Here is a 23,794-nt window from a genome sequence, read left to right as displayed (position 1 = left end):
GTACTGGAGCTACTGACCTTCACGTCAGACTGAAGCTAGGCCTGTACTGCAGTCAGGTCTCAGGCTGGAGCTACTCCTTCAGACAGCCAGGTCTCAGTCTGTAGCTACTCCTTCAGACAGCCAGGTCTCAGGCTGGAGCTACTCCTTCAGACAGTCCGGTCTCAGCCTGTAGCTACTCCTTCAGACAGCCAGGTCTCAGGTTGGAGCTACTCCTTCAGACAGTCCGGTCTCAGTCTCTAGCTACTCCTTCAGACAGTCCGGTCTCAGCCTGTAGCTACTCCTTCAGACAGCCAGGTCTCAGCCTGTAGCTACTCCTTCAGACAGCCAGGTCTCAGGTTGGAGCTACTCCTTCAGACAGTCCGGTCTCAGTCTGTAGCTGCTCCTTCAGACAGTCCGGTCTCAGCCTGGAGCTACTCCTTCAGACAGCCAGGTCTCAGTCTCTAGGTACTCCTTCAGACAGTCCGGTCTCAGCCTGTAGCTACTCATTCAGACAGCCAGGTCTCAGGCTGGAGCTACTCCTTCAGACAGTCCGGTCTCAGCCTGTAGCTACTCCTTCAGACAGCCAGGTCTCAGGCTGGAGCTACTCCTTCAGACAGTCCGGTCTCAGTCTGTAGCTACTCCTTCAGACAATCCGGTCTCAGTCTGTAGCTACTCCTTCAGACAGCCAGTTCTCAGTCTCTAGGTACTCCTTCAGACAGTCCGGTCTCAGTCTGTAGCTACTCCTTCAGACAGTCCGGTATCAGCCTGGAGCTACTCCTTCAGACAGCCAGGTCTCAGCCTGTAGCTACTCCTTCAGACAGTCCGGTCTCAGCCTGTAGCTACTCCTTCAGACAGTCCGGTCTCAGCCTGTAGCTACTCCTTCAGACAGTCCGGTCTCAGCCTGTAGCTACTCCTTCAGACAGTCCGGTCTCAGCCTGTAGCTACTCCTTCAGACAGTCCGGTCTCAGCCTGTAGCTACTCCTTCAGACAGCCAGGTCTCAGGTTGGAGCTACTCCTTCAGACAGTCCGGTCTCAGTCTGTAGCTACTCCTTAGAGAGTAGCTACTCCTTCAGACAGTCCGGTCTCAGCCTGTAGCTACTCCTTCAGACAGCCAGGTCTCAGGCTGGAGCTACTCCTTCAGACAGTCCGGTCTCAGTCTCTAGCTACTCCTTCAGACAGTCCGGTCTCAGTCTGTAGCTACTCCTTCAGACAGTCCGGTCTCAGTCTCTAGGTACTCCTTCAGACAGTCCGGTCTCAGTCTGTAGCTACTCCTTCAGACAGTCCGGTCTCAGTCTGTAGCTACTCCTTCAGACAGGCATGTATCTTACTAACATACTACATATTACGCAAAACAGGTTGTTGAGTAGGCATTCTCTTCCCCTCTCCAACACTCCCCTTCCAGTGAAATGCTGTCTTTCCTGTTCCTTTTCTGTTTCAAGGATTCATTACCATGTTAACGACATACTTAGCAATACTGCAGCTTCATATTCAGACATGCTTTGAACAGACACACTCAGACAGACAGATGTCATTATTAGATTTACACTCAGACAGACAGATGTCAGTATTAGATTGACATAATGTATGTGGATGGATACTGGCTCATGCTAACCTCTCCTCTCCTTGTTGGAGTTTAATTCATTTTCCAATGTGTGTGTGCATGCCTACTTGCCTGCCTGCCTACTTGCCTGCCTTCCTACCTACCTGCTTGCCTGCCTCCCTGCTTGCCTGCCTGCTTGCTTGTCTCCGTGCCTGCCTACCTGCCTGCTTGCCTGCCTCCCTGCTTGCCTGCCTCCCTGCTTGCCTCCGTGCCTGCCTACCTGCCTGCTTGCCTGCCTCCCTGCTTGCCTGCCTCCCTGCTTGCCTCCGTGCCTGCCTACCTGCCTACTTACCTGCCTTCCTGCCTCCCTGCTTGCCTCACTGCCTGCCTACCTGCCTGCTTGCCTGCCTCCCTACTTGACTCCCTGCCTGACTACCTGCCTGCATGTCTGCTTGCCTGCCTGCTTGCCTCCCTGCCTGCCTCACTGCTTGCCTGCCTGCCTGCCTCCCTGCCTGCATGCCTGCTTGCCTGCCTGCTTGCCTCCCTGCCTGCCTGCCTGCTTGCCTCCCTGCCTGCCTCACTGCTTGCCTGCCTTCTTGTCTCCCTGCCTGCCTCCCTGCTTGCTTGGCTGCCTGTGTCTGTGTGTGTGTTCATCCAAATCCAAAACACGTCTGCTGTGTGGGCTAGCTCAGGTTCACGCTGTGAACAAATTGAACCCAAACCCCCAGAGAACCTTGTCTTACCTCTCTATTCAACATCAACACATGAACAAGCAACATCTGCCTCCCGAATGGCCCCCATATTCCCTATATAGTACACTACATTAGACCAGGACCCTATATAGTGCACTACTTTAGACCAGAGCCCTATGGAACCCTATTCCCTATATAGTACACTACATTAGACCAGGACCCTATATAGTGCACTAGTTTAGACCAGAGCCATATAGAACCCTATTCCCTATATAGTGCACTAGTTTAGACCAGAGCCCTATAGAACCCTATTCCCTATATATAGTGCACTACTTTAGACCAGAGCCCTATAGAACCCTATTCCCTATATAGTGCACTACTTTAGACCAGGACCCTATATAGTGCACTAGTTTAGACCAGAGCCCTATAAGGGGGCCATTTGGGACACAAACACACAAACAAACATTTAAAGACCAAATGTAATTTCTGATCCGGATAATTGTCATTAATTAGTGAATTACCAAACAGCCAGATCCTGATACTCTCTGTTCTCATTTGACACATTTTTACACTGGTCTGACTACAGCTGCTGCCACGTACACACGCACACATTCAGGATGGCACTGTAGAGATGGATAGCTGCCGTCTTATCGGCTACGGACTATTTTCTGTATTTTGTATTGCGCTGACATTAAGTCTTTTTTTTTTTACATAAAATTTCCCCACATAATTTCCTATGACCGAAAAGAGTTTCTGGACATCAGACACTAACCTCGTTTTGGATGAAGATTTTTTTACGCCAACGAGTCGGCAGCTGTCGATGTACCGCTCATTCCGGACCAGGCCATAAACCCCCGGGACTCGAGACGGTGCAAGAGAGACAAACGAGCGAACTCTCTGAAGAGACTACGTCCATGAGTAAATAAACTATCTCTACCCTCCGTTCTATTGGCGAACATACAATCACTGGAGAATAAACTGGATGAGCTCCATTGGAGACTATCCTATCTACGAGACCTGAACAACTGTAATATACTGTTTCTCAGAGTCGTGGATGAACAAGGACATGAATAATATACATCTAGCTGGCTTTTCTGTGCATCGTCAGGACCGAACGGCAGCTTAGGTTAAGGCTAAGGTAATTCGCTTTGTTGAACTCTAAAAAGGGGGAGGTTCTACTAAGATAACATATGGAATTGTTTTAACATGGTCATGCCATGGATCATTTAGCTATTTGATTTTGAACTTTAGTTTAAAAAAAAACAAATACAAAAATGATTTGGTCAAAATATTGAATTTGGCCTCTACTACTAACTACTATAGCCCATCAAAATTCAAATTAATGAATGGCAACAAAATACATCATAAGGAAAAAGGTTTGGAAGTGTCTGTTTTATATCTAGGACATATAAGAAATATATATATATATATATATAAATATCTAGGACATATAAGAAAGGTCAGGATTGTATTTTATTTGGGGGGGGGACATATTTAACCCATTTATTTTTGTCTGCAAAAAACGACCTTCATACTTCCATTCATTCGAATGGGTTACCTTTAGATGAGTCCCGTGGGGGGGGGTCGTAAAGCAAAACGGAGAACACCGTCGTGAGAATCTCCCCTTCCCACACTGGAGTCATATTAGTTTGTAGCTGAGAGTCTCCCCTTTCCACACTGGAGTCATATTAGTTTGTAGCTGAGAGTCTCCCCTTTCCACACTGGAGTGATATTACTTTGTAGCTGAGAGTCTCCCCTTTCCACACTGGAGTCATATTAGTTTGTAGCTGAGAGTCTCCCCTTCCCACACTGGAGTCATATTAGTTTGTAGCTGAGAGTCTCCCCTTTCCACACTGGAGTGATATTACTTTGTAGCTGAGAGTCTCCCCTTTCCACACTGGAGTCATATTAGTTTGTAGCTGAGAGTCTCCCCTTTCCACACTGGAGTCATATTAGTTTGTAGCTGAGAGTCTCCCCTTCCCACACTGGAGTCATATTAGTTTGTAGCTGAGAGTCTCCCCTTTCCACACTGGAGTGATATTAGTTTGTAGCTGAGAGTCTCCCCTTCCCACACTGGAGTCATATTAGTTTGTAGCTGAGAGTCTCCCCTTCCCACACTGGAGTCATATTAGTTTGTAGCTGAGAGTCTCCCCTTTCCACACTGGAGTCATATTAGTTTGTAGCTGAGAGTCTCCCCTTTCCACACTGGAGTCATATTAGTTTGTAGCTGAGAGTCTCCCCTTCCCACACTGGAGTCATATTAGTTTGTAGCTGAGAGTCTCCCCTTTCCACACTGGAGTCATATTAGTTTGTAGCTGAGAGTCTCCCCTTTCCACACTGGAGTCATATTAGTTTGTAGCTGAGAGTCTCCCCTTTCCACACTGGAGTGATATTAGTTTGTAGCTGAGAGTCTCCCCTTTCCACAATGGAGTCATATTAGTTTGTAGCTGAGAGTCTCCCCTTTCCACACTGGAGTCATATTAGTTTGTAGCTGAGAGTCTCCCCTTTCCACACTGGAGTCATATTAGTTTGTAGCTGAGAGTCTCCCCTTTCCACACTGGAGTGATATTACTTTGTAGCTGAGAGTCTCCCCTTTCCACACTGGAGTCATATTAGTTTGTAGCTGAGAGTCTCCCCTTTCCACACTGGAGTCATATAAGTTTGTAGCTGAGAGTCTCCCCTTCCCACACTGGAGTCATATTAGTTTGTAGCTGAGAGTCTCCCCTTTCCACACTGGAGTGATATTAGTTTGTAGCTGAGAGTCTCCCCTTCCCACACTGGAGTCATATTAGTTTGTAGCTGAGAGTCTCCCCTTTCCACACTGGAGTCATATTAGTTTGTAGCTGAGAGTCTCCCCTTTCCACACTGGAGTCATATTAGTTTGTAGCTGAGAGTCTCCCCTTTCCACACTGGAGTGATATTAGTTTGTAGCTGAGAGTCTCCCCTTTCCACACTGGAGTCATATTAGTTTGTAGCTGAGAGTCTCCCCTTTCCACACTCGAGTCATATTAGTTTGTAGCTGAGAGTCTCCCCTTCCCACACTGGAGTCATATTAGTTTGTAGCTGAGAGTCTCCCCTTCCCACACTGGAGTCATATTAGTTTGTAGCTGAGAGTCTCCCCTTTCCACACTGGAGTCATATTAGTTTGTAGCTGAGAGTCTCCCCTTTCCACACTGGAGTCATATTAGTTTGTAGCTGAGAGTCTCCCCTTCCCACACTGGAGTCATATTTGTTTGTAGCTGAGAGTCTCCCCTTTCCACACTCGAGTCATATTAGTTTTGTAGCCCAAAAAGTTTGGACGCTACAGACAAAAGTTCACACATCAGCCATAGGGCTTGTGGGGTTAAATCAATCCCTTCTCCCTTCTTTCTAAAACATTTGTATTTAATTAGGCAAGTAAGTTAAGATCAAATTCTTATTTACAATGATAGCCTACCCCGGCCAAACCTGCATGACGCTGGGCCAATTGTGCAATGCCCTATGGGACTCCCAATAACGACGGGATGTGACGCAGCCTGGATATGAACCAGGGACTGTAGTGACGCCTCTAGCACTGAGATGCAGTGCATTAGACCGCTGCGCCACTCGGGAACTCCGTATCCGTCAGTTATGCCTAATTTAAATTAAATTGTTAAGTAAGGTGCATAATTATCAGCCATTCCATCCATTTGTTATTCATTCAGTGGCCTAGCATCGTTTTCTTCACTGGATCGAATCAAGGATATGTTTTAGCATGACTTTGAAGGCCTTCTGCAACATGTACCATGTGTTTGTTTACCTTACAATACATTTGATTAGGAATATAGAGGTACAGTAAATAAAAAACAGTCCCATAACAGCTTCTATTTTTTACAAAGTGAAACATAAAAAATGATTGCATCAACCCCCAAGGCTCGCGGTCAAATTATTTGTTGCTGATAAATAGGAATATCACAAACTCATCATTACACTATTGTCTTTCTAAATTAAATCAACCTCTTCAACCTCCTTATCATTCAGTTAGGCCTCATTTAAATTGCATTGTGAAGTAAGGTGCATAATTATCGTCCATTCATCCATTTGTCATTCATTCAGTGAGGAGAGAGAGATGCATTAGCGCCTGGCTGGGTACCAATGTCCTACAGCGCATTGTCTTGGAGCCTGGCTGGGTACCAATGTCCTACAGCACATTGTCTTGGAGCCTGGCTGGGTACCAACGTCCTACAGCACATTGTCTTGGAGCCTGGCTGGGTACCAACGTCCTACAGCACATTGTCTTGGAGCCTGGCTGGGTACCAATGTCCTACAGCACATTGTCTTGGAGCCTGGCTGGGTACCAACATCTTACAGCACATTGTCTTGGAGCCTGGCTGGGTACCGACGTCCTACAGCACATTGTCTTGGAGCCTGGCTGGGTACCAACGTCCTACAGCACATTGTCTTGGACCCTGGCTGGGTACCAACGTCCTACAGCACATTGTCTTGGAGCCTGGCTGGGTACCAATGTCCTACAGCATATTGTCTTGGAGCCTGGCTGGGTACCAACGTCCTACAGCACATTGTCTTGGAGCCTGGCTGGGTACCAACGTCCTACAGCACATTGTCTTGGAGACTGGCTGGGTACCAATGTCCTACAGCACATTGTCTTGGAGCCTGGCTGGGTACCAACATCTTACAGCACATTGTCTTGGAGCCTGGCTGGGTACCAACGTCCTACAGCACATTGTCTTGGAGCCTGGCTGGGTACCAACGTCCTACAGCACATTGTCTTGGACCCTGGCTGGGTACCAACATCCTACAGCACATTGTCTTGGAGCCTGGCTGGGTACCAACGTCCTACAGCACATTGTCTTGGAGCCTGGCTGGGTACCAACGTCCTACAGCACATTGTCTTGGAGCCTGGCTGGGTACCAACGTCCTACAGCACATTGTCTTGGTGCCTGGCTGGGTACCAACGTCCTACAGAACATTGTCTTGGAGCCTGGCTGGGTACCAACGTCCTACAGCACATTGTATTGGAGCCTGGCTGGGTACCAACATCTTACAGCACATTGTCTTGGAGCCTGGCTGGGTACCAACGTCCTACAGCACATTGTCTTGGAGCCTGGCTGGGTACCAACGTCCTACAGCACATTGTCTTGGACCCTGGCTGGGTACCAACGTCCTACAGCACATTGTCTTGGAGCCTGGCTGGGTACCAACGTCCTACAGCACATTGTCTTGGAGCCTGGCTGGGTACCAACATCCTACAGCACATTGTCTTGGAGCCTGGCTGGGTACCAACATCCTACAGAACATTGTCTTGGAACCTGGCTGGGTACCAACGTCCTACAGCACATTGTCTTGGAACCTGGCTGGGTACCAACGTCCTACAGCACATTGTCTTGGAACCTGGCTGGGTACCAACGTCCTACAGCACATTGTCTTGGAACCTGGCTGGGTACCAAGATCCTACAGCACATTGTCTTGGAGCCTGGCTGGGTACCAACATCCTACAGCACATTGTCTTGGAACCTGGCTGGGTACCAACGTCCTACAGCACATTGTCTTGGAGCCTGGCTGGGTACCAACATCCTACAGAACATTGTCAAGTTGGGAATAAGTGTGGTGGAAAAAACTGGTAAAAAGGCTCTAAATATTTTTCTGTTTGTGATTTAAAAATCCGGACAAATATGCAGCGTAAAATACAAACATTTAGGAAGAGTCAGGGAAAGAGCAGGACATAGCACATTTTTCTGAAGGTTCGTTTTTTTGTTTTACAAAATCAAATGTCAGTGGCCGTTGGTCGTTCTAGTGTTAACAAGAGCTGCTGCGTGATCTCTGATTTTAAAGAAGTCTCGAGGTTCTGCTCGCCCGAGGTAGAGTTTCTCATGATAAGCTGTAGACCACACTATTTACCAAGAGAGTATTCATCTGTATTTTTCGTAGCCGTCTATTTATCAACACAAACACGATGCAGGCACTAAGACGGCACTCAACGAACTGTATAGGGCCAATACTCAAACAAGAGAAGGCTCAACCCTTGTGATTTCGTGGTCGTGGTGTTAATGCAGGGAAACCTTACCTCTTTTTTTACCAGGATCTTTTTTGCTCTGACTATCTTACACTGACTCCATGCAACCACATAAGACTCTACCCACACACTCACTCACACTTACTGACGCTGACACACACACACACACACACATAACATGCGCCCACATGCATTCTGACACCACACACACACACACCCATTCACACACACAGACACACACTTTCATACTCATCACAAACTCTGCTGTTACTGTCTATTATCCATCGCCTTGCCTAGTCACTTTACCCCTACCTACAGAATACTGCTGTTACTGTCTATTATCTATCCTTTACCCCTACCTACAGTATACTGCTGTTACTGTCTATTATCTATCCTTTACCCCTACCTACAGTATACTGCTGTTACTGTCTATTATCTATCCTTTACCCCTACCTACAGTATACTGCTGTTACTGTCTATTATCTATCCTTTACCCCTACCTACAGTATACTGCTGTTACTGTCTATTATCTATCCTTTACCCCTACCTACAGTATACTGCTGTTACTGTCTATTATCTATCCTGTTGCCTAGTCACTTTACCCCTACCTACAGTATACTGTTGTTACTGTCTATTATCTATCCTGTTGTCTAGTCACTTTACCCCTACCTACAGTATACTGCTGTTACTGTCTATTATCTATGCCTATCACTTTACCCCTACCTACAGTATCCTGCTGTTACTGTCTATTATCTATCCTTTACCCCTACTTACAGTATACTGCTGATACTGTCTATTATCTATCCTGTTGTCTAGTCACTTTACCCCTACCTACAGTATACTGCTGTTACTGTCTATTATCTATCCTTTACCCCTACCTACAGTATACTGCTGTTACTGTCTATTATATATCCTTTACCCCTACCTACAGTATACTGCTGCTACTGTCTATTATATATCCTTTACCCCTACCTACAGTATACTGCTGTTACTGTCTATTATCTATCCTTTACCCCTACCTACAGTATACTGCTGTTACTGTCTATTATCTATCCTTTACCCCTACCTACAGTATACTGCTGTTACTGTCTATTATCTATCCTTTACCCCTACCTACAGTATACTGCTGTTACTGTCTATTATCTATCCTTTACCCCTACCTACAGTATACTGCTGTTACTGTCTATTATCTATCCTTTACCCCTACCTACAGTATACTGCTGCTACTGTCTATTATCTATCCTTTACCCCTACCTACAGTATACTGCTGTTACTGTCTATTATCTATCCTTTACCCCTACCTACAGTATACTGCTGTTACTGTCTATTATCTATCCTTTACCCCTACCTACAGTATACTGCTGTTACTGTCTATTATCTATCCTGTTGTCTAGTCACTTTACCCCTACCTACAGTATACTGCTGTTACTGTCTATTATCTATCCTTTACCCCTACCTACAGTATACTGCTGTTACTGTCTATTATCTATCCTTTACCCCTACCTACAGTATACTGCTGTTACTGTCTATTATCTATCCTTTACCCCTACCTACAGTATACTGCTGTTACTGTCTATTATATATCCTTTACCCCTACCTACAGTATACTGCTGCTACTGTCTATTATATATCCTTTACCCCTACCTACAGTATACTGCTGTTACTGTCTATTATCTATCCTTTACCCCTACCTACAGTATACTGCTGTTACTGTCTATTATCTATCCTTTACCCCTACCTACAGTATACTGCTGTTACTGTCTATTATCTATCCTTTACCCCTACCTACAGTATACTGCTGTTACTGTCTATTATCTATCCTTTACCCCTACCTACAGTATACTGCTGTTACTGTCTATTATCTATCCTTTACCCCTACCTACAGTATACTGCTGCTACTGTCTATTATCTATCCTTTACCCCTACCTACAGTATACTGCTGTTACTGTCTATTATCTATCCTTTACCCCTACCTACAGTATACTGCTGTTACTGTCTATTATCTATCCTTTACCCCTACCTACAGTATACTGCTGTTACTGTCTATTATCTATCCTGTTGTCTAGTCACTTTACCCCTACCTACAGTATACTGCTGTTACTGTCTATTATCTATCCTTTACCCCTACCTACAGTATACTGCTGTTACTGTCTATTATCTATCCTTTACCCCTACCTACAGTATACTGCTGTTACTGTCTATTATCTATCCTTTACCCCTACCTACAGTATACTGCTGCTACTGTCTATTATCTATCCTTTACCCCTACCTACAGTATACTGATGTTACTGTCTATTATCTATCCTTTACCCCTACCTACAGTATACTGCTGTTACTGTCTATTATCTATCCTTTACCCCTACCTACAGTATACTGCTGCTACTGTTTATTATCTATCCTGTTGCCTAGTCACTTTACCCCTACATATATGTACATAACTACCACAATTATCTCGTACCCTTGCACATCGACTCGGTACTAATACTCCCTGTATATAGCCATGTAATTACCCGGTACTCCCTGTATATAGCCATGTTATTATATGGTACGTCATGTATATTGCCATGTTATTACCTGGTACTCCATGTATATAGCCATGTTATTACCTGGTACTTCCTGTATATAACCATGTTATTACCTGGTACTCCCTGTATATAACCATGTTATTACCTAGTACTTCCTGTATATAGCCATGTTATTACCTGGTACCACCATGTATATAACCATGTTATTACCTGGTACTTCTTGTATATAGCCATGTTATTACCTAGTACTTCCTGTATATAGCCATGTTATTACCTGGTACTCCCTGTATATAACCATGTTATTACCTGGTACTTCCTGTATATAGCCATGTTATTACCTGGTATTCCCTGTATATAGCCATGTGATTACCTGGTACTTCCTGTATATAGCCATGTTATTACCTGGTACTTCTTGTATATAGCCATGTTATTACCTGGTACTTGTTGTATATAGCCATGTTATTACCTGGTACTTCCTGTATATAGCCATGTTATTACCTGGTACTTGTTGTATATAGCCATGTTATTTACTGATCTAAGACCTAACAGAGACTAGATCTGAGAAACTAATATTTACTGTATATCCTGGCTACATTCCCCCTCACCTGATACCCTGCATGCCAGGGTTCTATGTTCTCTAAGAACGATTATCTATAGAATGTTGCCGTGCTAGAACAATGCCAAGGTTTCTAGGTTCTCTCTAATTCTAGAATATTATCTTGGTTCCAGTGTTTTGTCGTTCTGGCCATTATTACGTGCAAAGCAGGAAGAGTAGGAGGCTGTGTCATGGCGACGTGATGTAAGAGTATATGTAATATGATGAAGATTCTAGCGATACCGTTATGATTTGTATAGTTACATGTATTCTACCTGGAGGCGGTGTGCGCTGACACTGATTAGACAATGTCAATAGTAGGAAATGGAATAGCCTGTGCCTTATATTATTTTCCATTCACTGTATATATCTGCCATCCCGAAGTCAATTAAACTGACTCCACCCACGAGCAGAGAGACGGAGAGGAAGTCAATTAAACTGACCCCACCCACGAGAGATGGAGAGGAAGAGAGAGAGATGGGGAAAGAGAGTGATAGAGGGAGAGAGGATGAGAGAGAGAGAGAACAAGAATTAGAGAAAAAAGTGACAGTGTCATTTCCCGCAGGGAGTGTCTTTGAGGACATGAAGGCAGGAAGAGAGGAGGGAGGGAGGGAGAGGCGAAGCGAGGCGAGGAGAGGAGAGGCGAGGATAGGGGAGAGGAGACCCTTAGTGAATTTTTTAACCTTTGGTTAATGTGATAACATGTGATACCATGATACTACACGTGACAACATTTGAATGCTTTTTACGTATGAACGTTTTTCACAGGGGAAAATGCAAATTCGATTTTCAAATGTGAATATGCAATTCACGTGTGAGGTGAAAACATGTTATTTTTCTCACATGTGAAAAAAAGGTGGTGTTAACATGTGAACTCTATATTGAATACATTTTAACATATGGTTTCACATGTAAACAACTGACCTCAGCTGTGCCTCAACAGTTATTTCACTTGCAAAAATGTGATTTAACATGTGAAAATTAGATTTTCACGTGTTTTTTTGTTCTAAGGGAAGTAATGGTATGGGGGTTGAAGGTACATTGTTCAGCTAAAATAGTTTTAACATCTTTAATCAATATGACCCCGCCTGGATGGAGAGAGAAGAGGAGGGATGCAGGGAGAAGAGAGAGAGGGAGGGAGAGAGGTGAAGAGAGGAGAGGAGAGATGGAGAAGAAGAGAGATGGAGGGAGAAAGGGGGTGAGAGGAGGGATGCGGGAAGAAGAGAGGAGAGGAGGGATACAAGGAGAAGAGAGAGAGGGATGGAGAGAGAGAGGGGAAGAGAGGAGAGGAGAGATGGAGAAGAAGAGAGATGGAGGGAGAGAGGTGAAGAGAGGAGAGGAGGGATACAAGGAGAAGAGAGAGAGGGAGGGAGGGAGGGAGAGAGGGGAAGAGAGGAGAGGAGGGATACAAGGAGAAGAGAGAGAGGGAGGGAGAGAGGGGAAGAGAGGAGAGGAGAGATGGAGAAGAAGAGAGATGGAGGGAGAGAGGTGAAGAGAGGAGAGGAGGGATACAAGGAGAAGAGAGAGAGGGAGGGAGGGAGAGAGGGGAAGAGTGGAGAGGAGAGATGGAGAAGAAGAGAGAGAGAGGCGTTGAGGTGAGGCGACTCAAGGAGTTGAACAGAGGACACACACACACACACTCCTCCCTCCATCCCACAGGAGACCCATTTCTCAGGCACGGATGGCCAGCGGGAAGGGTATAAGGACCCCTCCACCAGGCAATTAGGAAGACAGAGGGACAGGGCTAATAGAACCATCACAGTCACACACACACTAATATAACTATCTCTATGGACATACACATCGCTGTGCATTTTCTTACACTACACTGACTACACTAACCTTGTCTGGTCAGTGATACAGTCACACACACACACACACCCCTACCGACCAACCGACCGACCTATCCAGCTTCCTTCCTACCTACCTTCCTTCCTTCCTTCCTTGGTGTCTGAGGCGGAAAGGACACAGATCACGAATGTTTCAGACAACTGTGTTGGGACGTAGTTTCCACGGTTGGTTTCCACTATTAGTTTTCAGTACACTTTCTTGTTTGTTGCTTTATTTATTCTCACAACTCAAGATGGGTTGACAAATGAGCAGGTTTTAAGGACAATAGAGAAAGAAGGAGGGAGAACTCGTCAGAGAGGAAAGATGGCGAAGAGAGAACGACGCAAGAGAGAGAGAGAGATCGCACGGGACGAGAGAGAGGAGAAAGAGATGGATGAGAAAGAGAGAGAGAAGAAAAAGAAGGAGGATACAGAGAGAGCGAGAGAGAAATATTTTTAAAAAACAGAAAGAGAAAATATGTGAGTCAGAGAGCGAGAGAGCGAGAGAGAGCGAGAGAGCGAGAGATTGAAGAGGGGAGAGGAGAGGAGAGGAGGATGCAGGCAGTAATTCTGGTGACAGGACATGCTTCATGCAAAACCTCCATGAATAAAACATTCCTCTAGCAGCCCAGATCCATTTCTCTCTATCTCTTGCTCCTCTCCTCCCTCTATCTCTCTCTCACACGCCATGTTAACCCAGGGAGACCTTAATCAGCACTGTAAATGACCCATGCTCCTTGCCTTACCTCTTTCTCTCTCTACCACTACTTCCTCATCCCTCACTGCTCATCCCTCTTTCTCTCCTCCGTCTCTCCTCTCCTCACCTCTCTCTCCTCTTTCCTTTCCTTCTCTCTTTCCTCCCTCTCTCCCCACCCTCCTCCGTCTCTCTTCCGCTTCTCCTCCCTTTCTCTCTCTCTCTATCGTGCTCCTCGCCTCACCTCTCTCTCCTCTTTCCTTTCCTTCTCTCTTTCCTCCCTCTCTCCCCACCCTCCTCCGTCTCTCTTCCGCTTCTCCTCCCTTTCTCTCTCTCTCTATCGTGCTCCTCGCCTCACCTCTCTACCTCCTCATCCCTCACTTTTCATCCCGTTTTCCCCCTTTGCCTCACATCTCCATGTCCATGTCCTTATCCTTTACTTCTCATCCCTATCTCTCATTCCTCTCTCCACTTCAACTCCCTCCCTCTCTCTCCCTGCACCCTCCTCCCTCTCTACCCCCACCCTCCTCCTCGTCTCTCTCTCCACTTCACCTCCCTCAGTCTGGGTGTCTCAACTGTAAAATTGGCTCATCCCCGTTTCATACATAGACTTCACGGTCAAATAGCTGCATCTTACGCAGGTGAACGTAGTGAGAGGGGAGAGAGGGGGAAGAGAGGAGGAAGAGAGGAGGGAAGAGAAGAGAGAAGGGAGAGAGGGGGAAGAGAGGAGGAAGAGAGGAGGGAGAGAAGAGTGAGACAAAGCACATCGTAAATGGTCATTTCTCTTAACTTCCCATGTGACTCAATGGAAGTGATCTCTACTCGTCGGTCTGTGTGTGACTGCAGGTTCAGGCCTCAGCTAGCTAGCCTGAATCCACTGTAAATATTATAATAATAATGTATATAGTCATTTCTGGCATCGGCTTGTAGGCCTGGTTACCTGGTGTAAAATATGTGGATGCGTACCAAATGGTACGTTATTCCCTATTTAGTGCACTACTTTTGACCAGTGACTTATGTGCACTCATCAAAAATAGTGCACTAGGAAGTGAATATGGTGCAATTTGGGAGTCATCCCAGGACATATGGGTTGTGAATCAACAGGACATATGGGTTGAGAATCAACAGGACATATGGGTTGAGAATCAACAGGACATATGGGTTGAGAATCAACAGGACATATGGGTTGTGAATCAACAGGACATATGGGTTGAGAATCAACAGGACATATGGTTGTGAATCAACAGGACATACGGGTTGTGAATCAACAGGACATATGGGTTGAGAATCAACAGGACATATGGGTTGTGAATCAACAGGACATATGGGTTGTGAATCAACAGGACATATGGGTTGAGAATCAACAGGACATATGGGTTGTGAATCAACAGGACATATGGGTTGAGAATCAACAGGACATATGGGTTGTGAATCAACAGGACATATGGGTTGAGAATCAACAGGACATATGGGTTGTGAATCAACAGGACATATGGGTTGTGAATCAACAGGACATATGGGTTGTGAATCAACAGGACATATGGGTTGAGAATCAACAGGACATATGGGTTGTGAATCAACAGGACATATGGGTTGTTGGGCTTGTATTTGGTAATGCCATGTCCAGGTATTATTTAACTGATCCTATATCAGTGTTGGATTTATACTTTGTCGGGGCAGCAAGATATTTCCAATGGAAATTGACTTTAGTTTCCGACATGGCACTGCAGAAAAGCCTGTCGAAAGCTTGTAGCTGAAAACAGATATGAATTGCATTCAAGTGAGTGTTCATTAAGACGGTGAGTGTGTCGTAGTGCTTGTGTGGTTATGCTGATTGCAGAAGATTGTTTGGCTAAGGACCCTCCAACGAGCACACTTCATTCAGAAGTGTACACGCCAGTCCTAAAAAGTATACACTTCAGCCCTGGGAAGTATATACTCAGAGGGAACAGAGGGTACTTGTCTTGGAGTAATCACAGCTCTGACGTGGGAGGGTAAAGGACTAAATAGAAAACAGATGCTAGCAATGTTTGGGATACAGTATGTTTAAGGTTGCAAAATACTAGTAACTTTTTCTAAATATCCCTATCTGGGTTAGGGATAACCAGGACTCTGTCTGTCTGTCTGTCTGTCTGTCTGTCTGTCTGTCTGTCTCGTCTGTCTGTCTGTCTGTCTGTCTTTGTGATTATTTTATTTTATCACACCAAGTACGTTTCCATCATATGCTATAGACTATTATACCGTGTCTCAGGCTGTCTTTAATTGTGTATAGAGTCCAAAATGGTCCCACCAGGTAGCGCAATCATGTAGATGAATACTGCCATTTGTGTCATTGTTGTTGCATGGTTGGTTAACGAGATGTAAAGTTGTTTGTTCCTCGTTTTGTAGGAAAAGGTCAGTGGAAATTGAAATTGAATGAGCTAAATCTTTATTGGAACGAACAATGAACCTTGAGAACAATCTCTGAAGGAAGGGTTTGGATAGAAAACAGTTGCTGGGGAAACAATGTTGTCCATTTAAAATAACATGGATTGGATTGGAGCACAGTGGCTGTGTCTCAAATATCAAGGATCATATTAATGGTTAGGCTGTCTTGTAAACATTTGCAGCTAAAAGATGAATTGCAGTATGCAGACAAAATAAGAAAATGATCGATAAGATAATGGTTACTAGCTGATTTTTTTTGGGGGGGCAGGTCCTGGAGTGGCCTAGCCAGTCTCCAGATCTCAACCCCATAGAAAATCTTTGGAGGGAGTTGAAAGTCCGTGTTGCCCAGCAACAGCCCCAAAACATCACTGCTCTAGAGGAGATCTGCATGGAGGAATGGGCCAAAATACCAGCAACAGTGTGTGAAAACCTTGTGAAGACTTACAGAAAACGTTTGACCTCTGTCATTGCCAACAAAGGGTATATAACAAAGTATTGAGATAAACTTTTGTCATTGACCAAATACTTATTTTCCATCATAATTTGCAAATAAATTCATAAAAAATCCTACAATGTGATTTTCTGGATTTTTTTCCCTCATTTTGTCTGTCATAGTTGAAGTGTACCTATGATGAAAATTACAGGCCTCTCTCATCTTTTTAAGTGGGAGAACTTGCACAATTGGTGGCTGACTAAATACTTTTTTGCCCCACTGTATATATTCTGATGGCAGCCTAGTTGGGTGGTAGTGAAGGTATCTATTCTGATGGCAGCCTAGTTGGATGATAGTGAAGGTATCTATTCTGATGGCAGTGTAGTTGGATGGTAGTGAAGGTATCTATTCCTATGGCAGCCTAGTTGGATGATAGTGAAGGTATCTATTCTGATGGCAGCGTAGTTGGATGATAGTGAAGGTATCTATTCTGATGGCAGCCTAGTTGGATGATAGTGAAGGTATCTATTCTGATGGCAGACTAGTTGGATGATAGTGAAGGTATCTATTCTGATGGCAGCCTAGTTGGATGATAGTGAAGGTATCTATTCTGATGGCAGCCTAGTTGGATGATAGTGAAGGTATCTATTCTGATGGCAGACTAGTTGGATGATAGTGAAGGTATCTATTCTGATGGCAGCCTAGTTGGATGATAGTGAAGGTATCTATTCTGATGGCAGCCTAGTTGGATGATAGTGAAGGTATCTATTCTGATGGCAGACTAGTTGGATGATAGTGAAGGTATCTATTCTGATGGCAGCCTAGTTGGATGATAGTGAAGGTATCTATTCTGATGGCAGACTAGTTGGATGGTAGTGAAGGTATCTATTCAGATGGCAGCCTAGTTGGATGATAGTGAAGGTATCTATTCTGATGGCAGACTAGTTGGATGGTAGTGAAGGTATCTATTCGGATGGCAGACTAGTTGGATGATAGTGAAGGTATCTATTCGGATGGCAGCCTAGTTGGATGATAGTGAAGGTATATATTCTGATGGCAGCCCAGTTGGGTGATAGTGAAGGTATATATTCTGATGGCAGCCCAGTTGGGTGATAGTGAAGGTATATAGTCTGATGGCAGCCTAGTTGGATGATAGTGAAGGTATATATTCTGATGGCAGCCCAGTTGGGTGATAGTGAAGGTATATAGTCTGATGGCAGCCTAGTTGGATGATAGTGAAAGTATATATTCTGATGGCAGCCCAGTTGGGTGATAGTGAAGGTATATATTCTGATGGCAGCCTAGTTGGATGATAGTGACAGGATTGATGGTGGTGGTGGTGATGATGGGAACAACATCTCGCGGTTTTATCCACGTTTGTCCAAACGTCAAATTTCAAAGTGTTTTTTTTTACACCCTGGGTTGCCTCCTCCTGCTTAACATCGTTCCGTTTCTCCAAACGTCAAATCCCAAAGTTGAGGGATGAGGGCTAAGGTCTTGGATAGGGTGAAAACGTTACGTTTAAGGCATTCATCCCGAATGTAAGCTGCAACGTGTGTAACTTTTTTGGGGGGGGTGACCTGACCAAATTTACATAGAAATGTGTGGAATAGATCTGTCATTCTCATTGAAAGCCAGTCTAAGAAGAGGTAGATCTGTTCTAGGTGTGATATTTCTATGCTTCCCGTTCTTAAGTAAAAATTTTTGCGTCTTTTACTTTAGATTTTGTACACTAGCTTCAAACATCAGAAAATAGAGTTTAGATGTTACAACGATTCTATACACTACTCTTGCTTGTTTTGAAATTAGGCAAACTATTAGAAGTTTATCAACCAGGAAATGGTAGAGCGATATCTGTATGGTGGATCTTTAAGTTAATGGTTAAGGTTTGGGATAGGGTTAAAACAATAAATTAGTGTCTACCACTAGGGTTGAACAAGTGACCTTTGGATTCAGAGTCAAACGATTTTGCCCTAGCAAAACCTAAGCGTACTTAATGGCAATAGCGCTCATTGTTGCCCCTGGTGGACAGTTTTGAAGGCATTTCCCCGATGTCCTCAGGACATAGACGTCCATTTTCGAAGTCAATCTTGAGCTATCTGCCTGGATGATGGCGCTGGCTTTCTAGAGCTATGAGGGGGGAAAAAACGTGGAGAAGCCATCCCTTTATCTCCGCCACGGTTTCAGGTGTATGTCAGAACCAAAAATGGGACGGTGGAGGACGTTGGCTATGAAAATCTTTCAACTGCTTCTCGAATATCCAATGTGCCACCACCGTTCATTTGCGATGGCGACCTGATGCGACAGCCTTAACACCTTAACGGGAAATTCGCCAGCCCAAAGAGAGAGAGTTATTACTTCAATGTAAAATAAAAAAACAAACTGTTGTAACATGTTACCACTTAATAAGGCAGGTTTTCATGTTGTGTTTTTTTGACCGACAACAACAAAAACAGTAGGTATTTCGTATCAGGTGAGGTATGAGGAGAGAGCCTATAGGGTTTTAACGTGACCACAGGGAGTCAGAAGTGTTTTGATTGGATGAAAAGCAGTAGGCATGCACACACAGGGAGCGGGGTGAGTGGGGCACCGATGGATCCCTCAGCCGTGTCTGGCTCCTGATCTGAGGACGGGCCTCCACCTTAGGTCCAGACTCGACCCGAAACATGGGAATTGCAAGATTCATACTGTTGATGTTAATGTGGATGATGTTAATGTAGCCAGGTTGCCGTGGCAGGTTGCCGTGGCGGGAAGCACAGGGGCGTCGTGAAAGTGGCTGAGCTCCCGGCAGTGATTACAAAGAGCAGCTGACTATGAGGTTGATACGCCTGTCTCACAGACAGTGGAGAATGATGTGCCCAGTGTAATTACAGACACACGGGTGATGTGCCCAGTGTGATTACAGACACACAAGGTGATGTGTCCAGTGTGATTACAGACACACAGGGTGATGTGCCCTGTGTAATTACAGACACACGGGTGATGTGCCCAGTGTGATTACAGACACACAAGGTGATGTGCCCAGTGTAATTACAGATACGCAGGGTGTTGTGCCCAGTGTAATTACAGACACACGGATGATGTGCCCAGTGTGATTACAGACACACAAGGTGATGTGTCCAGTGTGATTACAGACACACAGGGTGATGTGCCCGGTGTAATTACAGACACACGGGTGATGTGCCCAGTGTGATTACAGACACACAGGGTGATGTGCCCGGTGTAATTACAGACACGCAGGGTGAAGTGCCCAGTGTAATTACAGACACGCAGGGTGATGTGCCCAGTGTGATTACAGACACGCAGGGTGATGTGCCCAGTGTAATTACAGACACACAAGGTGATGTGCCCAGTGTGATTACAGACACACAGGGTGATGTGCCCGGTGTAATTACAGACACACGGGTGATGTGCCCAGTGTGATTACAGACACACAGGGTGATGTGCCCAGTGTAATTACAGACACACGGGTGATGTGCCCAGTGTAATTACAGACACACGGGTGATGTGCCCAGTGTAATTACAGACACACAGGGTGATGTGCCCAGTGTAAATACAGACACGCAGGGTGATGTGCCCAGTGTGATTACAGACACACAGGGTGATGTGCCCATTGTAATTACAGACACACGGGTGATGTGCCCAGTGTAATTACAGACACACGGGTGATGTGCCCAGTGTAATTACAGACACACGGGTGATGTGCCCAGTGTAATTACAGACACACAGGGTGATGTGCCCAGTGTAAATACAGACACGCAGGGTGATGTGCCCAGTGTGATTACAGACACGCAGGGTGATGTGCCCAGTGTAATTACAGACACACAAGGTGATGTGCCCAGTGTGATTACAGACACACAAGGTGATGTGCCCAGTGTAATTACAGACACGCAGGGTGATGTGCCTAGTGTGATTACAGACACACAGGGTGATGTGCCCAGTGTGATTACAGACATGCAGGGTGATGTCACTTGCTCTCTCTCTCTCTCTCTCTCTCTCTCTCTCTCTCTCTCTCTCTCTCTCTCTCTCTCTCTCTCTCTCTCTCCCTCTCTCTCTCTCTCGGGTAGTGGGTTTAGGTCATGGGTCAAGCTATTGTACTCTGGGCTTCTGTTATGGTGAAAGTGGGGGGGTGGGCTGAGACGTCCAGGCTGAGGGATGGTGAAAGTGGGGGGGTGGGCTGAGACGGCCAGGCTGAGGGATGGTGAAAGTGGGGGGGTGGGCTGAGACGGCCAGGCTGAGGGATGGTGAAAGTGGAGGGGGTGGGCTGAGACAGCCAGGCTGAGGGATGGTGAAAGTGGAGGGGTTGGGCTGAGTCGGCCAGGCTGAGGGATGGTGAAAGTGGAGGGGGTGGGCTGAGACAGCCAGGCTGAGGGATGGTGAAAGTGGAGGGGGTGGGCTGAGTCGGCCAGGCTGAGGGATGGTGAAAGTGGAGGGGGTGGGCTGAGACAGCCAGGCTGAGGGATGGTGAAAGTGGAGGGGGTGGGCTGAGACGGCCAGGCTGAGGGATGGTGAAAGTGGAGGGGGTGGGCTGAGACAGCCAGGCTGAGGGATGGTGAAAGTGGAGGGGGTGGGCTGAGTCGGCCAGGCTGAGGGATGGTGAAAGTGGGGGGGTGGGCTGAGACAGCCAGGCTGAGGGATGGTGAAAGTGGGGGGGTGGGCTGAGACGGCCAGGCTGAGGGATGGTGAAAGTGGGGGGGTGGGCTGAGTCGGCCAGGCTGAGGGAGATGCTGCAGGGGCTGAGATCAGCTGTACTGTTCAGCCATAGAACCACTGCTGTGCAGGTTGAGGCTGTCCTATGTACAGTGGACGAGGAGAGGGGTTTGGTTCTAACTTTCCAGGTTAAATGAAATAAAGTTTGTATTGTAAAGAAAGTTTGTATTGTAAATGATGTAATAACTATTGGGCCAATAAAGGTATTTTTTTTAAATCTCTCTCTTCCTCCCTGTCCCTCCCTGTCCCCCTTCCCTCCCTCCCTGTCCATCTTTCTCCCTGTCCCTCCCTCTCCCCCTTCCCTCCCTCCCTGTCCATCTTTCTCCCTCTCCCCCTTCCCTCTCCCCCTTCCCTCCCTCCTCCCCACCCCCCATCCCTCTCTCTCTCCCCCATCCCTCTCTCTCTCCCCCTTCCCTCCCTCCCTCTCCCTCCCTCTCCCCCTTCCCTCCCTCCCTCCCTCCCTCCCCCCTTCCCTCCCTCCCTCCCTCCCCATCCCTCTCTCTCTCCCCCTCATCCCTCTCTCTCTCCCCCTTCCCTCCCTCCCTGTCCCTCCCTCTCCCCCTTCCCTCCCTCTCTCCCCCCATCCCTCTCTCTCTCCCCCTTCCCTCCCTCCCTGTCCATCTCTCTCCCCCTTCCCTCCCTCTCCCCCTTCCCTCCCTCTCTCCCCCCATCCCTCTCTCTCTCCCCCTTCCCTCCCTCCCTGTCCATCTCTCTCCCTCTCCCTTCCCTCCTTCTCCCCTCGCTCTATATCCCCCTCCCTCCCTGTGTGTGTGTGTGGGCATTAAGCCGCGATTTATCCTGAGACTTTAGTGGTGGATCTTAGTTAGAGAGGCCCATAGAGGAGCTAATTTACCCCCCAGAGGGGAGCTCAGTTCTGGGCTAGTAATTAGGCCTTTCAGCCCCCTTCCTGGAGAGTAGGCTCCATCCAACCTATCTCCTCTGCTTTGTTCTATATGTGGAAATGGGACGGATGTTTCACATGGTTGTGTCCTGATAGCACAAAGAACGCTTTGCTCAGTGGTATGCCAATGACCCTCTCTACCTCTATAATGTCAGCTTTTAATACATATTCATAATATGGGTCTAATAGAGGGAAATTCATGTTGTATTTCCTGAGAGGGAACTTCATTTTGTATTTCCTGAGAGGGAAATTCATTTTATATTTCCTGAGAGGGAACTTCATTTTGTATTTCCTGAGAGGGAACTTCATTCTGTATTTCCTGAGAGGGAACTTCATGTTGTATTTCCTGAGAGGGAACTTCATTTTGTATTTCCTGAGAGGGAACTTCATGTTGTATTTCCTGAGAGGGAACTTCATTTTGTATTTCCTCAGAGGGAACTTCATTTTGTATTTCCTCAGAGGGAACTTAATTTTGTATTTCCTGAGAGGGAACTTCATTTTGTATTTACTGAGAAATCATTTCTTGTATTTCCTGACAACGAACTTCATGTTGTATTTCCTGAGAGGGAACTTAATGAATGGTACACAAGACACATGACATCATATAACAGTAAACTATGTACATCACTAAACCATGTAGATCACTAAACCATATAGAACACTAAACCATGTAGAACACTAAATCATGTAGAACGCTAAATCATGTAGAACACTAAACCATATAGAAGACTAAACCATGTAGAACATTAAACCATGTAGAACACTAAACCATGTAGAACACTAAACCATGTAGAACACTAAATCATGTAGAACGCTAAATCATGTAGAACACTAAATCATGTAGAACGCTAAATAATGTAGAACACTAAATCATGTAGAACACTAAACCATATAGAACACTAAACCATAAAGAACACTAAACCATATAGAACACTAAACCATATAGAACACTAAACCATGTCCATATAGAACACTAAACCATGTCCATGTAGAACACTAAACCATGTAGAACACTAAACCATATAGAACACTAAACCATGTAGAACACTAAACCATATAGAACACTAAACCATGTAGAACACTAAACCATGTAGAACACTAAACCATATAGAACACTAAACCATATAGAACACTAAACCATGTAGAACACTAAACCATATAGAACACTAAACCATGTAGAACACTAAACCATGTAGAACACTAAACCATGTAGAACACTAAACCATATAGAACACTAAACCATGTAGAACACTAAACCATGTAGAACACTAAACCATATAGAACACTAAACCATGTAGAACACTAAACCATGTAGAACACTAAACCATGTAGAACACTAAACCATGTAGAACACTAAACCATATAGAACACTAAACCATGTAGAACACTAAACCATGTAGATAACTAAACCATATAGAACACTAAACCATGTAGAACACTAAACCATATAGAACACTAAACCATGTAGAACACTAAA

The 23,794-nt window shown here is 45.5% G+C and overlaps 1 protein-coding gene across 5 annotated transcripts in view; it reads left to right on the top strand.

Moving 5' to 3' along the window:
- The window catches only part of cadm2a (cell adhesion molecule 2a), a 699,381-nt gene that overhangs the window by 452,422 nt on the left and 223,165 nt on the right, over positions 1-23,794 (top strand). The window lies entirely within an intron of this gene.

The sequence above is a fragment of the Salvelinus alpinus genome, chromosome 24 (assembly GCF_045679555.1).
Source record: "Salvelinus alpinus chromosome 24, SLU_Salpinus.1, whole genome shotgun sequence".
In the NCBI taxonomy this organism is placed as follows: Eukaryota; Metazoa; Chordata; class Actinopteri; order Salmoniformes; family Salmonidae; genus Salvelinus; species Salvelinus alpinus.
Note: the sequence above shows the minus strand (reverse complement) of the source record. Positions and strands in the feature narration are given on the sequence as shown.